Here is a 17,338-nt window from a genome sequence, read left to right as displayed (position 1 = left end):
CCATGAGCTGCAATTAAGACCCATTGCAGGCAAGTAAATAAATATTATTTTCTTAAAAAAAAAAAATAAGAACCATTTGTTTAATTTGTCATTATTGTTCAGTTGCTGTGCCATGTCTAACTCTTTGCAACCCCATGAATTGTAGCATGCCAGGCTTCCCTGTCCTTTACTATCTAATGGAGTTTGCTCAAACTCAAGTCCATTGAGTCAGTGATGCCATCTAACCATCTCATGTTCTACTGCCCCCTTCTCCTCTTGACATCAGTCTTTCCCAGTATCAGGATCTTTTCCAGTGGGTGAGCTCTTAGCATCAGTTGACCTAATATCAGAGCTTCAGCTTCAGCATCAGTTCTTCCAATGAATATTCTGGGCTGATTTCCTTTAGGATTGACTAGTTTGATCTCCTTGCAGTCTAAGGGACTCTCAAGAATTTTTTTCAGCACCACAGTTCAAAAGCATCAATTCTTTGACACTTGGGCCTCTTTATGGTCCAACTCTCCCATCCATACATGACTACTGGAAAAACCTGTTTTGACTATACAGCCTTTTGTCAACAAAGTTATGTTTCTGTTTTTTAATATGCTATCTAGGTTTGTCATAGCTTTACTTCCAAGGAAAAAGCATCTGTTAATTTCATGGGTGCAGTCACCATCTGCAGTGATTTTGGAGCTCCCTGCCTCCAAATAAAATCTGTCACTGTTTCCACTTTTCCTCCATCTATAAATTGATGAATAAATATTTGATTTTTCAGATGGTATCTGTAAAAGTCATTATGTAAGCTCATGGAAGTAAAGGTGGAGTTTTATGCCTTGGAAAGAGATATCTGGAGAGATTCAGACCACAACCTAGCAAATCACACTGCATAATTATCATTGTATTACCCACATATTAATCTATCACACAATTAAAAAGTTGTAAAACATGAATGCTCATGAATGCTTGTACCATAGACTATTATTGTTGTTGCTCTGGCTTTTCACAATCCTTTATGCATTGCTCAAAGGTTAATGAAAGAAACAAACAAAAACAAAACAAACAAAAACACTAGGATATCCTCTGAGAAATGTAATTTATTTCCTTCCTCTGTTTCCATCTCTGAAGTTTATGCAGTTCACAGGTTATTTGTTCATAGAATGCTAGGATTGTGAGATCTAAAGACAGCAGAAAGTCTGTAAGGAATGCATCCCAGTTATACACTCACTTCCATTATTTCATTGCTTATTAGATTCTTCTAATATACCATTGTAACCAGAGAATAGTTTAATGTGAATTTTGAAAAAAGACATCAAATAAACTAAATTTTGGAAGCTCATTTTTTGTAGAAAGTCACTGGTATCTATCCTTTCTTTTTCAATAATCCAGGGAAGATTTTCTTTAAAAAAATCAGTCTTTCAAAGATGTTGACAGAGAGGGAGGCTGGTATAACTGGGGTCTTGAAGAATGACAGCAAAGAGCAGATTTAAGGACTGAAGGAAAGTTGTGGAGTGTTCAGATGTAGGTCACAAAGGTTTTACTCTGCTTCTTCTTAACTTCATAGAGATGAAAAGATCTCCAATCAAGTATTTAGCTCAAGGGTAGGAATAGCATTAAAATCTTGTAAATAACTTCCTTGAGGATTTAGCTAATCCCCCAGTTATTCTTTCTTGCAATTCTCTGTTGGACGGACTCAAGATAGATGAGAGAGTTTGTGGAGTTAGAGAAAAACAATTAAATGCCTGTTCTACATGTGTGTGTCACTGGTTTAATATCCTGTATTTGAAATGAGGTTGAAAGTTTCGTTCTCTATTGCTGAACTCAGCCAATATAGTTTTTAGATCTTCAACCTTCCTGGAATTCTTCCTCTTCAGTGAGATGTAGAAAAATTCATCCTCTCTACTCTCCCTCATGAGTCATAAGTGACTCAAAAGAGTAAATTCAGAGAGGTTGCAGACACTTAGCATCAAATTCTCCTCCCACTTGACTCAGAGATCTTGTCAGTGGATCCTGGCTGAGATGTACCTGTTGGCAGTCCCCAGCAGTTATCCTCAGAGTAGCAGAAACTTCCAAATGAGATGATTACTGACTCAGAGTCTTTATTTCTAACTATACCATTTTCAGAGGCTACCAACAGTGATTTGATAGCAGCTACCACTGCTTCCAGCAATTTTCAAATGTGCACAACAGTTCCTCCTAATAGCTGCTGAATCTCTGGGTTTCTTGCACACATAGTCTACTCAGTGCTTCTTCCTAAATAAACATTTCTTCACAGGGTGCTGGTGAAGTCCTCAGACTTGTTGTTGCATAACCCTTTAAAGAAACCTGCTTAAATACCTTTGAGATTTTGAAATAGAAATAAATCTGAAAAATACTGTAATCACACATTTGTTGACATAATTGTTGTAGGCTTAGGAAATGCCTTTCATCTCATTTTCATCCATTTGAAGATACTTTTCCATGATGTTTAACTGAGTGATTCCTTTTTGATAGAGTTTAACTCATGTCAAATAAACTTAGTATGAAACATATTCCATTTCAAATATTTGGTTCCTGTGTGTATTAGTCACTCAGTCGTGTCTGCCTCTTTGCGACCCCACAAACTGTAGCTCTCCAGGCTTCTGTGTCCATGGAATTCTCCAGGCAAGAACACTGGAGTGGATTGCCATTCCCTTCTCCAATTTTGTTCATGCATACAAGTAAATAGCCCTGGATATCCTTTAATTCCATATTTAGAGAAAAATATACAATTGGAATTTAAATTGAGACACTTGGTCTCTAGGCAAGTTTCCATAAATGCCATGTTGACTTCATTCCCAAACCACTAGGTCCACACTACTCTAAAACTGGCTTTCTTGGATTTCCAGTATAATCAGGCACCACCCCAAATATGCCTTAAGAACAATATGAAGCATAGGTTTCAGTTGTATTTTCCAGCAATTGCTATAGGAAATCAGTGCCAATTTCGATATTTACGTTCTTTAAGATGCTATGAGAAGAAAATTCTTGGATGTCTTCGTCCCCATTGCTCCTGTCTCTACCCTCAAAGTGGGAGGAAGAGAACAAAAAATATTCCATTGTAGTAAAGTAAAGAAAAAAGATATTTTGTGAAAAAAGATACTGTATATCATAGGTAGAGTTAAAAGCACTTTTAAAAACTGGTGGTGTTTTTCAGTTGCTAAGTCATGTCCAACTCTGCAACTCCATGGAAGTACAACAGGCTTCCCTGTCCTTCACCATCTCCTGGAGTTTGCTCAAATTCATGTCCACTGAGTCAGTAATGCTATCTAACCTTCTCATCCTCTGCCACCCACTTCTCCTTTTGTTTTCAATGTTTCCCAGGGTCAGAGTTTTTTCCAGTCATTTTTCACATCAGGCAACCAAAGTATTGGAGCTCCAATGATTCAGAGTTGATTTCTTTTAGGGTTAATTAGTTTGATCTCCTTGAAGTCCAACCTTAATTCACTAAAATTATTAGTGAATTTCAATAATACATTAAAAATACAGGATCTCAAAAAATATTTCTGATATGTAATTTAAGAAACACTTCTGAACTGAAATGAAATCTGTATATTTGATATAATGAAAACAGCTCTTAGAGTATATTTAAACTTCAAAGTTACTGTGTAATATAAAAATTAACAAGATATTACTGCAAACTTCACTGGGCCATGGGGTGCCCAGATATTTGATCATATATTATTATGCTTGAGTCTGTGAGGGTTTTTCTGAATGAGATTAACATTTGAATTGATAGACCGAGAAAAGTAGATTACCCTCCCCAATGAAGGCAACCTCATCTGATCCTTTGGTGTAAAGAGAGTCTGAGTGAGACAGAATTCTCTTCCTCTGCCTATTGTTCAGTTGGCACATTAGTCTTCTCCTGCCTTGAGATTTGGACCTGGCTTGGAACTTGCATCATCAGCTCTCCTGGCTATAAGGTCTTTGGATTTGTACTGAAATTATATCATTGGCTCTCCTGGGGCTTCCCTGTGGCTCAGTGGTAAAGAATCTGCCTGCTAAATGCAGGAGATACAGGAGACTTGAGATCCCTCCCTGGGTCAGGAAGATTCCCCTGGAGTAGTAAATGACAACCACTCTAGTATTCTTGCCTGGAAAATATCATGGACAGAGGAGCCTCGTGGGCTACAGTCAATGGGGTCACAAAGAGTCAGACATAACTGACTGAGTACACATATACCATTGACTCTCCTGTTTCTCCAGGTTGCCAAATGAAGAATTTGAGGCTTCTCAGCCTTCATAATTGTGTGAGCCAATTTCTTGCAATAAATCTCTCTCTCTCCAATATATTTAATAATATTTAAATTATTACTGAAGCATAGATGATTTACAATATTGCTTTACTTCCTACTGTACAACTAAGTGAATCAGTTACACATATACATATGAATGAGGAATGAGTGTTAGTCACTCAGTCATGTCTGACTCTTTGTGACCAAGCCCTTCTCCAGGGGATCTTTCCTGACCCAGGGATTGAACCTAGGTCTCTGGAATTTCAGGTAGATTCTTTACTGTCTGAGTTACCAGGGAAGCCCTTACATATACATATATCCACTCTTTTAAGGTTTTTTTCCCATATAGTATGGGAATACAGAGTATTCCCAATACAGAGTATTGAGTAGAGTTCGCTATGTGCTATATAGTAGGTCTTTATTAGCGATATGTTTTGTAAATAGCAGTGTGTATATGTCAACCTCATCCTCACTCCTCCTTTCTGCCCTAGTAGCCATAAGTTTGTTTTTACAACTGTGACTATTTCCATTTTGTAAATAAGTTCATTTGTACCATTATTTTTAGATTCCACATATTAAAAAATGTGATATTATATTTGTCTTTCTCTGACTTATTTCATTCAGTATGACAATCTCTAGATCGATTCATGTTGCTGCAAATAGAATTGTTTCTTTCTTTATATGGCTGAGTGATATTCCATTGTATATGTTTGCTGTATCTTCTTTATCCATTCCTCTGTTGATGGGCATTTAGATTGTTTCCATGTCCTGACTGTTGTAAATAGTGCTCCAATGAACACTGGGATACATGGATCTTTTCAAATTATGGTTTTCTTTTGATATGTGCCCAGGACTGGGATTTTTGGATCAAATGGCAACTCTATTTTTGATTTATTAAGGAACCTCCATTTTGTTCTCCATAGTGTCTGTACCAATTTGCAATCCCACCAAGAGTGTAGGAGGTTCCTTTTTCTCTATGATCCCTCTAGAATTTATTGTTTGTAGATTTTTTTGATGATGACCACTCCAATCCATGTGAACTGATACCTCTTTGTAGTTTTGATTTGCATTTCTCTAATAATTACTGATGTTGATGGGTTCAAGATCTAAATGTAAGGCTGGATACTATCAATATAAAATTCTTAGAGAAAAACAGGCAGAACACTCTCTGACAAATTTCAGCAAGATCTTTTTTGATCCACCTACTAGAGTAATGAAAATATACAAATGGGACCTAATTAAATTTAAAGCTTTTGTGCAGCAAAGGAAACTATAAACAAAATTAAAAAAGAACAGCTCACAGAATGTGAGAAAATATTTGCAAACTAAGCAACCGACAAGGGATTAATCTCCAAAATATACAGTTCTTGAAGCTTAATATCAAATAAATAAATAAACAATCCAATTTAAAAAATGAGTGAAAAATCTGAATAGCCTGCTAGGCTTCTCTAGATAGATTTTTCCAAAGAAGACATACAGATGAGCAAGAGGTCCATATATTCTATTTTTTCCTTTGCTCTGGAGAACATGGACCAATGCACAAAACATACTCTGCACATAAATGATAGATAGAAATGGAAAAATAAAGAAAAACTCTTAAAAACTGTTTTATATAAAAAAAAAGCTGTGATGTGTTACTATCTTTGGGTTTCAAGTGAAAGTAGCATAATACAGTCTTGCATAAGAAAGAAAATCTATTATCTTAAATAACTGGGAAGTTCAAGACAAATCTGATTAGATATGACTCAAATCAGAGACTTGCATTATATCATTATGCTGAGTCTTGACTCAGAGGTCACCTCTGAAAGACATCCTCATCTGTAATTTACTTTTTTCTCTTTCACATATATTACAATTTTATGTGCATTTATTATTACATTTTTCCTTTACATATCTCTATTTTTGTCTCCATTGGGATTTTTTTTCCCTACTTTGCTAAGTGTTGTAGCACCATCACTAGGCTGTTACCTGATACATAATAGACATTCAATAAATATTTATTGGATAAGTAAATCGATCTTTTTCTCTTTCTTTCTTTTGACTTAGTTTCACCCTTTGTGCTAAGTTTATTTCTCTGTAAGCTGTGTATGCAAATAACAAGAAAAAGGGACATGAAATTATTAAATCTGTTTCTAGTAATGCAATTCAAAAGGCTAAGAGATTCTTAGTCTCACAGCCCTATATTTTGAAATTTCATCAAGATTCTTTCCAGATAGAGTAAAAGTTGGAGTGGTGTGTGATTGATTTCACAGGTCTTTTAACTCAACCTATGACAAGGGGTAGAGGAGGTAGGGTTTGTATCTTGACTGAAATATTTGAAATGGTTTGAGGATAAATCATGTTTCACTGTACTGAAAAAAGTGAAAAAAAAAAGTTAAATTGGATTCAGTGCCTAAAAAGGGAAAGGAATTCATCACTCCCTTACCTGAACATACATCAGAGCATCAAACGATGAGCTGCAGGCAAATTGTGAATCATAGACTATAACATCACCAGGGGTTCAATTTATCTATTTTCTTAGCTCTTGTTTCTCTTCTGTTTGTTTTTCTTCATGGTAGTAAAATGGAAAGCAAAACTGAGGTCATCTTTCTTTTATCTTATTTATACAGAGAAGTAAAATAATGAGAATCTGAATGTTGAGAGTTTGTTGTAGTAGTTAGACTCAATCTCTGCTCCTATGTTTAGTAAGTATTGAAAGAATTCTGTAAAATGGTGATAGCAGCAGTAGCAATAGCAGTAGTGTTTCCTTATCATAAGGGTTTAGCAATTGTCATGCATTCTTGAAATAATTTATTCCAGTGACAGTCTCTCAATTCTTTCAAACTTTCCAAAACTTTGTAGATGCACAATTTATTGAATCATATTTTCTTCTTAAAACACTTACTTAACTTTGTAGTCCCCACATTAGTTTCCAACTGAATCATGATTCAGTAGTAATTACAAAAATATTTTAATTGCAAAGATACTTTATTAAACTATAGGGTGAAACTCTACTCTTCAAAAGACACTGGTAGAGAATTAAAAGAAAATCACAACATGGTGAAAATATTTCCATAATTTTATGTGACAAATAATTATATCTAAAAAAATATTAAAAGTTCCTACAATTCAATAAGAAGATAAATGATCCAAGCTAAAAATTGCAAAGATATTCCAATTAGGAAATGGATAAAAGATTTGATGAGGTACTCAGCTAAAGAAAATAAAAAGAAGGCCAATATACAGACAGATATTCAGCACCTTTTATCAAGGATATTCAAATTACCACAATTGGATACCATTAAGAAGCTACCTGATGAATGGAATTAAGACTGACAAGTTTTACTGAGAGTACTAAGCAACTGGTACACCTCATATATTGCTGTTGAGAGTGTAATACAGTAAAGCTACTTTGTCTAATTGTGTGGCAATAACTTAACATATATTTGCTATATAATTCAGGAATCCTATATTTAGATATTTGCTTAATAGGATGAAAAATATCCTCCTACAATTGTGTAAGAATGTGTGCACAAGTGTTTGTAGAGCTCTATTCCTAAGAGTCAAAAATTGGGGAAAAAAATAAATGTCCATCATCAGGTGACTGGATAAACAAATTATGGTATATTTACACAATGACAATGAAATGAAAAGAATGAAATACTATGTCACAGCTGGCATGAATAATATTTTTAAAATATGCTGAGTAAAAGAAGCCAAAGAGCAACAAACATACTATGATTCTATTTGTACGAAATTCTAGTATTGTTAAACAAAATTTTAGTGGAAAAAAAAAAACAATCACTGGTTTCCTAGGGCTGGTGATGGTATAGGAGACTGATAGGGAAGGGACATAAAAGAAAATTTGGGTGTGATGAAAATGCTTTATGTTTTGATTATGGTGGCAGTCACAAGTGTACATTTTTGTCAAAAAGCATCAAACTATGTACTTCAACTTGGTATGTTTTATTGCACTAAATTATACTTCAATATATTTTGTTAAGAGATGAAACATAAACAAATGAATATCATATCAGAAATAAAAATTAAGGGGGCTGTCCTAAGATGGTGGAGGAATAGGACAGGGAGACCACTTTCTCCCCTACAAATTCATCAAAAGAACATATTTAAACGCTGAGTAAATTCCACAAAACAACTTCTGAATGCTGGCAGAGGACATCAGGCACCCAGAAAAGCAGCCCATTGTCTTCTAAAGGAGGTGATAAAAAATATAAAAGACAAAAAATAGAGACAAAAGAGGTAGGGACTGAGCTCTGTCCCAAGAAGGGAGTCTTAAAAAGAGAGAAGTTTCCAAACACCAGGAAACACTCTCACTGCCAAGTCTGTGGCAAGCCTTGGAAGCACAGAGGGCAACAAAACAGAGAGGGAAAATAAATAAATAATTAAAACCCACACATTATGAGCCCAAAGGTAACTCCCCCAGTGGAGAAGCAGTGCAGATGCCTGCACCCACCACTAGCAAGCGGGGCTGGGCAGGGAGGCACGGGCTGCATGGCTTAGAGTAAGGACCAGGCCTGAATGCCCCGAGGGCAATCTGAGGAAACTAACCTGGGCTAGCAAACCAGACTGCAGGATAGCTATCATGCACAAAGCCAGCCCTAACCTAAGACACCACCAGGCCTGTGCACAGAACGAAGGACTGAACAGAGATAGCCGGCTGCAGACCATCCCCCTCTGGGGACAGGCAGCCAGAGAAGGAAGGGGGCAATCGCAGCCCCTGAGAGACATTATCTACCAAACTGCAAGCAGGCTTCTTTGCTAACTGAGACTTCTTGGGGTTCTGGACAGTCAACATCTACCTGAGAAGGTGTGCCAGTTGTATATCCAGAAAACCGAGTGGCAGGGAAGGGGGAGGCAATAAGTCGCAGTGACCGTGCTCGCCAAACACTTCATCACCTGAGCTGCTTGGAGCTGGGAAGGGCACAAAACGCAGGCCTAACAGAGTCTGCGCCTCTGAGGACTACCTGAGTGCCTGAACCTGAGCGGCTTAGACCTGGGAGGTACAAGCAGCCCAGGGCCAGCCTTGGACAGTTCCCGGCTGAGCAACCTAGAGCCTGAGCACTGTGGGCAGGGAGGGCACACGCGCCGTGAGCGGGGGCAGGCCCAGTGTGGCTGAGGCACTGCGAGCCCATGCCAGTGTTATTTGTTTGCAGTGTCCCTCCCTCCCCACAGCGTGACTGAACAAGTGAGCCTAAAAGAAAGTGTCCACCACCTCCCCCTTTGTGTCAGGGTGGGAATCAGATACTGAAGAGACCAGCAAACAGAAGAAGCTAAAACAGAGGGAACCACCTTGAAAGCGACAGTTGCAATAAATTAAAACCCTGTTGTTAGTACTGACTACATGGGAAGGGGCCTATAGATCTTGAGAAATATAAGCCCGACCAAGGAAATGATTATTATTTCCAAATAATAATTTGGAATCCAAATTATTATTAATAATTTGGATAATCCAAATTACCCAAAAATGAACTGACCCCACAATACCCACAACAACACCAGAGAACGTCCTAGATATATTTTTACTATTTTTACTATCATTCTTTTTTTATTTTTTTAATTTTTAAGTTCTCTATTACTCTTAATTTTCACTTTTATAACCTACTATTACTTTGCAAAAAAAAAAGACCCTATTTTTAAAAGCAAACTTCATGTATATATATATTTATAATTTTTGTGACTTTGTTTTTTTCTTTCTCTTTTTTTTTCTTCTTTTCTTTAATATTGTATTTTTGAAATTCCAAACTCTACTCTAGATTTTTAATCTGTGCTTTTTTTGTATTTATTATCAATTTTTTACCTTGAAGAACCAAATTTTCAGTACCCATTTTTACTTTGGAGCGAGATTACTGGCTTGACTGCTCTCTCCCTCTTTGGACTCTCCTTTTTCTCCACCTAGTCACCTCTGTCTCCTCCCTACCCCCTCTCTTCTCTAACCAAGTCTGTGAATCTCTGAGTGTTCCAGACAGTGGAGAACACTTAGGGAACTGATTACTGGCTGGATCTCTCTCTCCTTTTCATTCCCCCCTTTTATCCCCCTGGCCACCTGTGTCTCTTTTCTCCCTCTTCTCTTCTCTGTATAACTCCATGAACATCTCCGAGCGGTCCAGACTGTGAAGTGCACATAAGGAAGTGACTACTGGCTAGCTTGCTCTCTCCTCTATTGATTCCACCTCATCTCATTCGGGTCACCTCTAACTCCCTCCTCCTTTTTCTCTTCTCCATGTAACTCTGTGAACCTCTCTGGGTGTCCCTCACTGTGAAGAAACTTCTCATCTTTAACCTAGATGTTTTATCAATGGTGCTGTATAGAAGAAGTCTTGAGACTACTGTAAAAATAAGACTGAAAACCAGAAGCAGGAGGCTTAAGTCCAAACCCTGAGAACACCAGAGATCTCCTGACTCCAGGGAACATTAATTGACAGAAGCTCATCAAATGCCTCCATACCTACACTGAAACCAAGCACCACCCAAGGGCCAACAAGTTCCAGAGCAAGACATACTATGCAAATTCTCCAGCAACAAAGGAACACAGCCCTGAGCTTCAATATACAGGCTGCCCAAAGTTACTCCAAAACCATAGACATCTCATAACTCATTACTGGACACTTCATTGCACTCCAGAGAGAAGAAATCCAGCTCCACCCACAAGAAAACTGACAGAAGCTTCCCTAACCAAGAAACCTTGACAAGCCTCCTGTACAACCCCACCCACAGTGAGGAAACTCCACAATAAAGAGAACTCCACAAACTGCCAGAATACAGAAAGGCCACCCCAAACTCAGCAATATAAACAAGATGAAGAGACAGAGGAATACCCAGCAGGTAAAGGAACAGGATAAATGTCCACCAAACCAAACAAAAGAGGAAGAGATAGGGAATCTACCTGATAAAGAATTCCAAATAATGATAGTGAAAATGATCCAGAATCTTGAAATCAAAATGGAGTCACAGATAAATAGCCTGGAGACAAGGATTGATAAGATGCAAAAAAGGTTTAACAAGGACCTAGAAGAAATAAAAAAGAGTCAATATATAATGAATAATATAATAAATGAGATCAAAAACACTCTTGAGGCAACAAATAGGAGAATAACAGAGGCAGAAGATAGGATTAGTGAAATAGAAGATAGAATGGTAGAAATAAATGAATCAGAGAGAAAAATAGAAAAACGAGTTAAAAGAAATGAGGACAATCTCAGAGACCTCCAGGACAGTGTTAAACGCCCCAACATTTGAATCATAGGAGTCCGAGAAGAGAAGACAAAAAGAAAGACCATGAGAAAATACTTGAGATAATCATTGAAAACTTCCCTAAAATAGGGAAGGAAATTATCACCCATGTCCAAGAAACCCAGAGAGTCTCAAACAGGATAAACCCAAGGTGAAACACCCCAAGACACATATTAATCAAATTAACAAAGATCAAACACAAAGAACAAATATTAAAAGCAGCAAGGGAAAAACAACAGATAACACACAAGGGGATTCCCATAAGGATAACAGCTGATCTTTCAATAGAAGCTCTTCAGGCCAGGAGGGAATGGCAGGACATACTTAAAGTGATGAAAGAAAATAACCTACAGCCTAGATTATTGTACACAGCAAGGATCTCATTCAAATATGAAGGAGAAATCAAAAGCTTTACAGATAAGCAAAAGCTGAGAGAATTCAGTACCACCAAATCAGCTCTCCAGCAAATGCTAAAGGAGATTCTCTAGACAGGAAACACAAAAAGGGTGTATAAACTCGAACCCAAAACAATAAAGTAAATGGCAACGGGATCATACTTATCAATAATTAGCCTAAATGTAAATGGGTTGAATGTCCCAACCAAAAGACAAAGACTGGCTGAATGGATACAAAAACAAGATCACTATATATGTTGTCTACAAGAGACCTGCCTCAAAACAGGGGACACATACAGACTGAAAGTGAAGGGCTGGAAAAAGATATTCCACTCAAATAGAGACCAAAAGAAAGCAGGAGTAGCAATACTCATATCAGATAAAATACTTTAAAACAAAGGCTGTGAAAAGAGACAAAGAAGGACACTACATAATGATCAAAGGATCAATCCAAGAAGAAGATATAACAATTATAAATATATATGCACCCAGCATAAGAGCACCGCAATATGTAAGACAAATGCTAATAAGTATGAAAGGGGAAATTAACAATAACACAATAATAGTGGGAGACTTTAATACCCCACTCACACCTATGGATAGATCAACTAAGCAGAAAATTAACAAGGAAACACAAACTTTAAATGATACAATACACCAGTTAGACCTAATTAATATCTATAGGGCATTTCATCCCAAAACGATGAATTTCACCTTTTTCTCAAGTGCACACAGAACCTTCTCCAGGATAGATCACATCCTGGGCCATAAATCTAGCCTTGGTAAATTCAAAAAAATTGAATTCATTCCAAGCATCTTTTCTGACCACAATGCAGTATGATTAGATCTCAATTACAGGAGAAAAACTATTAAAAATTCCAACATATGGAGCCTGAACAACACGCTGCTGAATAACCAACAAATCACAGAAGAAATCAAAAAAGAAATCAAAATTTGCATAGAAATGAATGAAAATGAAAACACAACAACCCAAAACCTGTGGGACACTGTAAAAGCAGTCCTAAGGGGAAAGTTCAGAGCAATACAGGCATACCTCAAGAAACAAGAAAAAAGTCAAATAAATAACCTAACTCTACACCTAAAGCAACTAGAAAAGGAAGAAATGAAGAACCCCAGGGTTAGTAGAAGGAAAGAAATCTTAAAAATTAGGGCAGAAATAAATGCAAAAGAAACAAACGAGACCATAGCAAAAATCGACAAAGCCAAAAGCTGGTTCTTTGAAAGGATAAATAAAATTGACAAACCATTAGCCAGACTTATCAAGAAACAAAGGGAGAAAAATCAAATCAATAAAATTAGAAATGAAAATGGAGAGATCACAACAGACAACACAGAAATACAGAGGATCATAAGAGACTACTATCAACAATTGTATGCCAATAAAATGAACAACGTGGAAGAAATGGACAAATTCTTAGAAAAGTACAACTTTCCAAAACAGAACCAGGAAGAAGTAGAAAATCTTAACAGACCCATCACAAGCATGGAAATTGAAACTGTAATCAGAAATCTTCCAGCAAACAAAAGCCCAGGTCCAGACGGCTTCATAGCTGAATTCTACCAAAAATTTAGAGAAGAGTTAACACCCATCCTACTCAAACTCTTCCAGAAAATTGCAGAGGAAGGTAAACTTCCAAACTCATTCTATGAGGCCACCTTCACCCTAATACCAACACCAGACAAAGATGCCACAAAAAAAAGAAAACTACAGGCCAATATCACTGATGAACATAGATGCAAAAAATCCTTAACAAAATTCTAGCAAACAGAATCCAACAACATATTAAAAAGATCATACATCATGACCAAGTGGGCTTTATCCCAGGGATGCAAGGATTCTTCAATATCTGCAAATCAATCAGTGTAATACACCACATTAACAAATTGAAAAATAAAAGCCATATGATTATCTCAATAGATGCAGAGAAAATCTTTAACAAAACTTAACATCCATTTATGATAAAAACTCTCCAGAAAGCAGGAATAGAAGGAACATACCTCCACATAATAAAAGCTATATATGACAAACCCACAGCAAACATTATCCTCAATGATGAAACATTGAAAGCATTTTCCCTAAAGTCAGGAGCAAGACAAGGGTGCCCACTCTCACCACTACTATTCAACATAGTTTTGGAAGTTTTGGCCACAGCAATCAGAGCAGAAAAAGAAATAAAAGGAATCCAAATTGGAAAAGAAGAAGTAAAACTCTCACTGTTTGCAGATGACATGGTCCTCTTTAGAAAACCCTAAAGACTCTATCAGAAAATTACTAGAGCTAATAAATGAATATAGTAAAGTTGCAACATATAAAATCAACACACAGAAATCCCTTGCTTTCCTAGACACTAATAATGAGAAAATAGAAAGAGAAATTAAGGAAACAAGCCCATTCACCATTGCAATGAAAAGAATAAAATACTTAGGAATATATCTACCTAAAGAAACTAAAGACCTATACATAGAAAACTATAAAACACTGGTGAAAGAAATCAAAGAGGACACTAATAGATGGAGAAATATACCATGTTCATGGATTGGAAGAATCAATATAGTGAAAATGAGTATACTACCCAAAGCAATCTATAGATTCAGTGCAATCCCTATCAAGCTACCAACGGTATTTTTCAGAGATCTAGAAAAAATAATTTTACAATTTGCATGGAAATACAAAAAACCTCGAATAGCCAAAGCAATCTTGAGAAAGAAGAATGGAACTGGAGGAATCAACCTGCCTGGCTTCAGGCTCTACTACAAAGCCACAGTCATCAACACAGTATGGCATAAAGACAGAAATATAGATCAATGGAACAAAATAGAAAGCCCAGAGATAAACCCATGAACCTATGGACACCTTATCTTTGACAAAGGAGAATATACAATGGAGGAAAGACAATCTTTTTAACAAGTGGTGCTGGGAAAACTGGTCAACCACTTGTAAAAGAATGAAACTAGAACACTTTCTAACACCATACACAAAAATAAACTAAAAATGGATTAAAGATCTAAACATAAGACCAGAAACTATAAAACTCTTAGAGGAGAACATGGACAAAACACTCTCTGACATAAATCACAGCAGGATCCTCTATGACCCACTTCCCAGAATATTGGAAATAAAAGCAAAAATAAACAAATGGGATCTAATTAAAATTAAAAGCTTCTGCACAACAAAAGAAACTATAATCAAGGTGAAAAGACAGCCTTCAGAATGGGAGAAAATTATAGCAAATCAAGAAACTGACAAAGGACTAAAATCAAAAATATACAAGCAACTTCTGCAGTTCAATTCCAGAAAAATAAATGACCCAATCAAAAAATGGGCCAAAGATCTAAATAGACATTTCTCCAAAGAAGACATACAGATGGATAACAAACACATGAAAAGATGCTCAACATCACTCATTATCAGAGAAATGCAAATCAAAACCACAATGAGGTACTATTTCACACCAGTCAGAATGGCTGCGATCCAAAAGTCTACAAGCAATAAATGCTGGAGAGGTTGTGGAGAAAAGGCAACCCTCTTACACTGTTGGTGGGAATGCAAACTAGTACAGCCACTATGGAGAACAGTGTGGAAATTCCTTAAAAAACTGGAAATAGAACTGCCATATGACCCAGCAATACACACCCAGGAAACCAGAATTGAAAGAGACACGTGTACCCCAATGTTCATTGCAGCACTGTTTATAATAGCCAGGGCGTGGAAGCAACCTAGATGTCCATCAGCAGACGAATGGATAAGAAAGCAGTGGTACATATACACAATGGAATATTACTCAACCGTTAAAATAAAACATTTGAATCAGTTCTAATGATGTGGATGAAACTGGAGCCTATTATATAGAGTGAAGTAAGCCAGAAAGAAAAACACCAATACAGTATATTAATGCATATATATGAATTTAGAAAGATGGTAATGACAACTTTTATGTGAGACAGCAAAAGAGACACAGATGCATAGAACAGTCTTTTGGACTCTGTGGGAGAGGGAAGGGGAGGATGATTTGGGAGAATGGCATTGAAACATGTATAATATCATATAAGAAACTAATCACCAGTCCAGGTTCGATGCAGGATACAGGATGCTTGGGGCTGTTGCAGTAGGATGACCCAGAGGGATGGTATGGGGAGGGAGGAGAGAGGGGGTTCAGGATGGGGAACACGTGTACACCCATGGTGGATTCATGTTGATGTATGGCAAAACCAATGTAATATTGTAAAGTAATTAGCCTCTAATTAAAATAAATAAATTTAAAATTTAAAAAATCATATATGAAATGAATCGCCAGTCCAAACTCGATGTATAATGGTTGTTTGGGGCTGGTGCACTGGGACGACCCAGAGGGATGGTACAGGGGGGGAGGAGGGAGGGGGGTTCGGGATGGGGAATACGTGTATACCTGTGGCAGATTCATGTTGATGTATGGCAAAACCAATATAATATTGTAAAGTAATTAACCTCCAATTAAAATAAATAAATTTATATTAAAAATAAATAAATAAAAATAAAGGGTATAAAACTTCTAAAAAGAAATGTAAGGGAAGTATTTTTTTAAATCTTGGTTTAAGAAATTGTTTCTTAGAGAAGACACAAAAAGCATTAAGCATAAAAGAGGGAAAAATGTAAATTTAAACAAAACTAAAAGCTCACTCTCATTAGAAGACACTACTGAGAAAATAGACATGCAAACTACAAACCTGGGAACAATATTCACAATACATATCTTAAAAAACAATTTTAAGCTATTCAATACATACAAAAAGCTACTGCAGTTCAACAATTTAAAAGCCGTTTTGTTAAAATGAGCAGAAGACTAGAACAATTCACTTGAAAAGTATCTGGTCAGTTGCTTGGTTGTGTCCAACTCTTTGCAACCCCTTGGACTTCAGCCTGCTAGGCTCCTCTGTCCACGGAATTTTCCAGGCAAGGATACTGGCATAGGTTGCCATTTCCTACTCCAAGGGATCTTCCTGATCAAGGGATCAAATTCACATCTCCTGTGTCTCCTGCTTTGACAGGTAGATCTTTACCACTAGTGCCACCTGTGAAACTCCCAAAAGATACATGAATAGCCAGTAAAAAAATAATTGTCCAACATAATTTGATATCAGGTTAATACAAGATATAACGAAGTAAGATTCCACTACTTACCCCAATAGGATGACTACCATAATTAAACAACAACAACTGGTAGTACCAGTAGTTGGAAAACATATGAAGTAACTGACGAGGTTTTATCTGGCACACTCACTTTATTTTTTTTTAAATTTTATTTTATTTTTAAACTTTACATAATTGTATTAGTTTTGCCAAATATCAAAATGAAGAAAGCATATGGGCAACATCTTCTAGAGTTAAATATGTCTACCTAGACATGTAAGAGAAAGGAATGAAAATCAATGTCCACAAAGGTCTTTGACAAAATATGTTCATGGCAGGTTGATTTGGGAGAATAACAA

Source organism: Bison bison, unplaced genomic scaffold (assembly GCF_000754665.1).
Source record: "Bison bison bison isolate TAMUID 2011002044 unplaced genomic scaffold, Bison_UMD1.0 scf7180017864240, whole genome shotgun sequence".
In the NCBI taxonomy this organism is placed as follows: Eukaryota; Metazoa; Chordata; class Mammalia; order Artiodactyla; family Bovidae; genus Bison; species Bison bison.
The sequence above is the reverse complement of the archived record's forward strand: the minus strand, read 5'-3'. Positions refer to the sequence as shown.